Here is a 6,989-nt window from a genome sequence, read left to right on the forward strand (position 1 = left end):
TCTTCTTCCATTCGACACCACGTAGAGAGTGGCACTCTCAGTCTGCCTGGTCCGGCCAGGCTTCCCCGAGGAAGTGTTGTAGTTCCACATGTATTTGTGGGAGCCGAAGCATTTCAACTTGGGCTTGCTTAACTATGTATTCTGATATCTGTGTTAGGCTACTCATGAGTAGATATTTCAATATGCATTTCTTGCATTTATACAGGCACTGCGTGGGAAACGAATTTGGTATTCTTGCCTCACTGTGGAGAATACTACTGACTGACAACTATAAACTTGAGTGTGCTGAACGTAGAGAATGTCGTTAAGGCAGTGTGCAGTCTACATAATTTATTGGCAGAGCAACGTGGTGTTCCTTCCGTTTCGGCCGACAAGGTGGACCCATTTGGCAGCACCATTGAAAGAGGGTGGAATAGGGATGCTGGACAATTTGTGGAACAGCAGCGTCTGCGGTGCAGTCACACGCGAAATCACAGCAAGGAAGCTGCACGGAGTAGAGAACTCTACACAAACTACTTTCCCAGCCATGCATGGTCAGCACGTCTGGCAATGGGCGCGTGTTCATGCCTAGCGCCCCAGTTGATATGGACCGAACTGTGTAGTGTGTGCATTTTTTACATAATGTGCATTCATATTACAAGTATAATCAGCAATGAAAATGTACAGTGCATATTCAGCAGTGCAGTGCATATTCCGCAGTGCAGTGCATATTCCGAAACAGCGACGAAACAGTTTCCGCATAATTATTTTGGGAATGAGTGAGCTCCTGGTCTGAGGAACGAATGGGAAAATGAGGAGGTGGGCTCGTCCGAAAGGTAATAAACGGGAAAGAGTGGAGAGGAGGTTGTATGATAATGAGGATGCTGCACATTTAAAAGTTTCTTCCTCACTTGACTGACTTGACTTCCAAAAATGTCTGACGATAGCGGTAAGTTTTTGCTTCGCAATGTAGTTCTTTTTTTTCTCATGACTGTTGTCTTTTTGAGTATTTAGCTCAAGCCCAATATTTTCTGAAAATGGTAAGGAATTATAATGGATATGAAAATGGTGATTAAATTTGATTTCTTGTTTCAGCTCCAGAGTCGCCACCGCCAACCTGTGTGTATTATCGGAATTTAATTTGACGTTAAGATATGAGTCCGATGACTTTGCCGGATTGAATGATTAGTTAATAAAATTCTTAATATCTTTTCAGCTTACACGCCGGTGTCCGACGAAAGCAGTAAGTTTTTGATTCACGATGTAGTTCTTTTTTCCTCATGACTGTTGTCTTTTTCAGTATTTAGCTCAAGCCCAATTTTTTTTTTAAATGGTGAGGAATTATAGTGAATGTGAAAAAGGTGTTTAAATTTTATTTCTTGTTTCAGCTCCGGAGTCGCCTCCCTCAGTATGTATGTATTATTGGAATATAGATGTGTATAGTTGTGTTGTGTGTGTTGTGTATGTGTATAGTTGTGTAGTTGTGATGTGTGAAGTTGTGTGTGTTGTGTATTATTAATCTTTTTCAGCTTACACGCCTGTACCGCAGCCAACCCCTGAATGTGAGTAAAAGTTATAGGACACGATTACAATAATAAATGAGATTCTCTTTCAGATCATAGGAGTCCGCCGCCACAATGTATGTATTATTATAAAATGAGTATGGATGTTGATAATGTGACTATATATATCTTTTCAGATTACCCAACGTTGGATCCAGTGAACTGTATGTATTATTGAAATGAATAAGTTGATAGGATTCACTTACAGATTATGGAGTCCGCCACCACCACATTGTATGTCATATTGAAATGCAAGTGCGGCTTCATATAATAACAATAACCGCTTTTTCAGGTCAGTGTTGTGTGCAACGTGAGTTATCGTGTGGTAAGACGATGTTAATTTTATGTTTTCTTTCAGGGTCGGAAATGAAAGAATTAAAAATGTTATTGTGGAGACATTGAATGAAATATTAACTAATGAATAAATGTATGTTTCCTTTACATGTACTGTCTTGTGTTTCTGCTGTTACAGGTCGTGAATATTTTTCGGCTGGGTTTTTCTCCTTCACCTGATTGGCATCACAATTGGCATTAATAAATATATGTCAACTTGATTGGCATTACAACTGGCATTAATAAATATATTTTCACTTGCACTTTTGTGTATGGCCCTTCTTTGCATGTCTCTGCATGTTATAAGCGCGCGGACAACCCTCCGAACACGCGCCGCACGGGGAAAAATACGAGCAGGGCTCAGGGCAGGGCCCAGGGGTCCATGTCTGAGTTTCGCCTCCGGCCTCCTACGACCAGGCTGAATACTAACGACTTGCTGTCCTCGGTGGCAGCAGCCTTAGAGAGGTGGTGCGCATCATCATGGAGGCATGTACGAGGGAGGGGCTGCAGCAGCAGATGACCGTCGAAGGCCGTAACAACAAAAGAGCACTGAAGAGCACACACCTGTTTTCGTGTATCATGGGTGAGTCATGCACTGCAGAACATGTTTGCTTACCTACACCACGCCACCCATGCCAGCAACAGGAACTACTTTCCCCATGTTTGTCTACCTGTACTGAGATCACGATAAGTACAGATCCCGACAAAAGTTTAGCGACACAAGGGGGTGTATTTACTGTCTGCGGCACCAGCTTAGTACCGAGAGGGAGTGGGCAAATACACCTGTTCAAAGGGGTGGACGGCAGTCACACCGTACAGGATGTGCTGAAAGCTCTCGTATAGATGCCCAGTGGAGATACCGCCAGATGTCGCTGCCTCTGCAGCTGCCCACACCTCTGACTAGATGGATTGGTCAACTTCCACCTGCCGCTAGATTGGCGCCGCGGAGAAAAACTACGCAGTTCGCACATCCCGTAAAGTTTTGTCGGGATCTGTCGGGACTGTGTCTTTGTGCAGTCTGGATGCAGCTACAAAAAAGGGAGGAGGAAAGAACAGAAGATAGAGAGAAAATAAAAGGTCGCCATTCCCACTACGACGTCCCACCTTCCGAACATTTGCACGTTTTCCGCTACCAGACAACCCATAGTTACGTTATCAGATTGTGATCTTTCTCGCCTGGCGGTGTTGCTTGTTGTGTCGAAAGTAGCGCTCATTATGCAGATATCTTTGTCACAGTTCACTGTCGCTCACCTTAATATCCATTAGAATTTACACATAGCGAGAATTATACAAGCATGTGTGCTTTTGTTGCGTATGTGTGTGACGAGTCGCTTTGTATTTAGGCAGGTGTGCCAACTGCAGATACATATTGCCGTTGTCTTAATTTCCTTTCATTCATATGATTCTATTTCGTATATGATTATTGTGCCAACTGCGGATACACATTGCCGTTGTCTTTATTTCCTTTCATTCATATGATTCTATGTCGTATATGATTATTGCAGTTCACCGACTTGAACTGCTTTGCAAATCATTGTTGCATGCCATCAGCTATAGCGGTAGGTTATGCAATACCTACAAATGAACTTATGTTTTCACAGGTGCCGTTCACAAAAGGATGAATACCCTGAAGATGGACGCCACTGACAAAGAAATTGCAGCAAGAACTGGCCGTTATTTAACGTGAGCGGGAGACTGTGAAAGCGGTAGGAAAGAGAGGGCTACCAAATCGAACTGTTGAAATACACAAGCACTTTTTGAACACAAATGGTCTGGTTTGGCTCCTCTTCTTGCATAGATATTTAGCTCACCGACACTATAAACAATTTGAGCACAGGTAGCTCACACACTTCTGGTACATCTCACAAATTATACGTAGTGCAGAGTCCACATATATGATTATCCACTGGTTAGTCGCGTGTCGTCCCAAACTGCGGCAAAAGGTTCGGATCCTCCGAGAGCTAGGATCACAGAGGTATCGGCCCGACATCGGTCGCTCATCCACAACTGACATCGGCCCTGTGTACAGCTGTGATGTCAGCCCGACCTCGGGGGATGTTTCAAAACGGATGTTTGGCCGACATGATGGGTGTCGGCAAACGAACACTGGGCTGCTGTCAGCGCAATATCGGTGTGCTGCCTGAGAAGTAGCAAGCACGACGATCCCCATCGCCAAATTTCAGCAGGTACGAAGCCGTCACGTCGGTATGAAACGGCTTTGAGCCCGCTGAATAATATGTGTGCCTCCTGAGCCGTGTACTCGTGTGGGCTGTAGTTCGTTACCGGGACCACTCGTTTTTAAAAATTTGTGAAAGCGTTTGAAAGGTAAATATTGCATAGAAGTGAAAGAAGTTCATATACTGAATCTAAAAATGTATGACTTATAAAATTCTGTGAACTAGAAGTTTTTTTATAGACATTTCAACAACCCCATCTGATTCACTTTTAGCACAGGAGAAACACGGGAATGCTAAGCCTAACGGATTCGAAACTTGCAAGAGAATTGAGCTAAATCACCTCACTTTAGTGAGGTTAGGTTAAGTTAGGTTCTACAGTTTTGGGGAGGGGGAGGGTCTGGGCCCTTCCCCCCTCCCCAGGCGCGCAGTAGGCGGTGCGGGCGTCGAGACTGTGCCTCGGGTTAGGTCAGAAGGTCCTCAGCCAAGATCGCGGATCGCCATCAAGAAACGGGCGATAAAATTTAATTTTTATACGTTTCACGCAATATACGAGGGTCATTCCTGTTTAACTTCGTTCCTAATTTGCTCCTGCTTCAGGTAAAAACCTATCATTTACCTAGTAATTTTTTTTGCTTACAAAACACAGTGGTCCCGGTAACGAACTACATCCCTCGTGTGCTTGTTGAATAATGTGTGTACCGGCTGAATATGTGTGCCTTCGTTAGAGCGTACTACGTTGCTCCGCGCTCCGCCGGTGAGGAGTGACATGGCACCACGTATTCTTCCGCAGTGCATTCGTTCCCTTCCCGCTTCCCGCGTTCTTGCCCGTTGCCTGCGCTGCAACCTGCAACCTTGCCTTTGAGAAGGATGACAACATTGCTTTTTAAGTACAGGTTTAATGTTCGCTTAAGGTAAGTCAACCTAGCTGTGATCCCTATTGGAAATTCCTACTTGACTCCATATGGTATTATGACACCAGGTCCTACATGATGAAGGAACCTACATACAAATAGGATCCTGTTTAATTGTGGGTCCTACATGCAAATGCGATCCTACATATAAACAGGATCCTATTTGGTTGTGGGACCTACATGCAAATGCGATCCTACATATTAACAGGATCCTATTTGATTGTGGGACCTACGTTGGGTCCTACATGCAAATAGGTTCAAGTCTCTCGTTGTGATCCCGTATAATTTGTGCACCCTATTGTGCTGTGTATATTAGGAAATAACAAATCATGCAGCTTCTATTTTTTATTTTTTATTGATATCGTTCATCATCCCTGTGACATGTCTGTTGAACAATCACACTCTTGCCTGATGTACAGCGTCTTCAACACCTTTACAGATCATGCTAGATGACAGCTCTAAGATATATTTCTTGTAGGCATCTGAAACAATGAAGTGAGTTAGGAAGCTAGATTTAACAAGGGATAATACATTATGTGTCACATAAAATATGCCAAAACTCGTGCACAGGTTAACCAGACTTCCCACATATGCTGTTACTTGAGGTCCAAAGACAATGGCTTTGTTTGTTAGCAGTAAGATCAATTAACTATGACAACTGGGGCTACAGCAAGGGTGTCAGTAAGGCATTACCTGAACAGGGTGAAAACAATGCACGTTGAGTTATAATATCCGCAACTATTTACATTCTGTCATATTCCTTCCACACTCGGGGAAAATATGCATGACACAAGCTGAGTTATTATGAATTAATAACCAAAAAAGGAAGATCTGTATCTTTAGAGCACCGGTACCCTGTAGCAGGGCCGCAGAAGCATCACACATGATATCAACCTGATGTTAAGTGATGATACAGGTTAACCAACAGGGTAAGAGCACAAGATTACAGATTGAGGATAAGGAAATAGGTAACAATAGGGTAATAATCGCACTGAGCGGATAAAGTTATAGGAACCCACACGCTAGGAAGAATACAAAGCAAAAGGTGCACGAAACATGGCATTACATGCACACAACTAACCTTCAATTCACGAAATCCAACAGCTTTCGGTCTTCCAAGGTACACACACAGAAACAGGTCCAGATACCACTAGTAAGGCATGAAATACAGTCACAGCACTGCGGGGCACCAAAACCACCAAAACTACGACGAAAGACGCTTCCCGAACGAGAGCTCTCTGGACATGCGTCCGAACGCTTCTATGATTTCCCTTCCAAATGAGCTGGAGGAATTCCAAGCTCCAACGGCGCCACCTGGCTGTAACGGCTCTCTCCACCATGCTCTCCTCGCGCTACATCCAGAAAGCAGAAAGTCGCGCGTACGGGTGACCAGTGCCATTGGAAAGAGGACGTTTTTCCCGTCAAAATAAGTCTTCAATCACATTTCTACGCCAACAAACAACCGACATCGAAAAAAATGCCCCCAGCCCCATGTACAACGAGCCGCTTTTGCCATGTTTGTCCTCACTCGAGAATGGAGAGAGATAAAAAGATCCCGCAAGTTTCTAGCCGTTCGGTGTTCGGAGTGCACGAATCCATTAATAGGTGATTCAGATCTCCCACAGGGTTCAAACCTAAAAACAGGGACGAAGGTGCGCAGAAGGAGAGTCAGCCTAAGGAATTTCGGGAATAACGCCATAACCTGTAGTAAATAGACGGAAGGTGCGAATTGAAAAGTTGTAGAGCAAAGAACGAAGAACACGCATGCAAAATTTCCAGTAAATTGGACGTTAGGTAAGCGAGATTACGGCACTAAAGGAACGGCACCCACGGAAGCGTCTCCGAGCGGCGTCAGCCAGACTTGCTGGCGCCAGTGCCATGACCCTCCAACTGCAAAGCCCATATCTGGGGAACGGAGAGTCTCGCGCTTACGGGATTAAAGCGGTTGGAAAGAGCACGTCAAGAGCTTCAAAACTATGTCAAACACGACTCTGTAGGTGCGATGGAAACGGTTTTAGGGGAAAAAC

At 44.3% G+C, this 6,989-nt stretch overlaps 1 long non-coding RNA gene across 1 annotated transcript; it reads right to left on the minus strand.

The window, feature by feature from the left end:
* Positions 1-5,298: 5,298 nt before the first annotated feature.
* Positions 5,299-6,449, minus strand: LOC135387074 (uncharacterized). The gene is made up of 2 exons (XR_010420833.1): positions 6,044-6,449; positions 5,299-5,444 (listed from the first exon to the last, which is right to left on the minus strand). It is a non-coding gene; the product is annotated as an uncharacterized LOC135387074 (long non-coding RNA).
* Positions 6,450-6,989: the final 540 nt, after the last annotated feature.

This window comes from Ornithodoros turicata, chromosome 3 (assembly GCF_037126465.1).
Source record: "Ornithodoros turicata isolate Travis chromosome 3, ASM3712646v1, whole genome shotgun sequence".
NCBI classification, from domain to species: Eukaryota; Metazoa; Arthropoda; class Arachnida; order Ixodida; family Argasidae; genus Ornithodoros; species Ornithodoros turicata.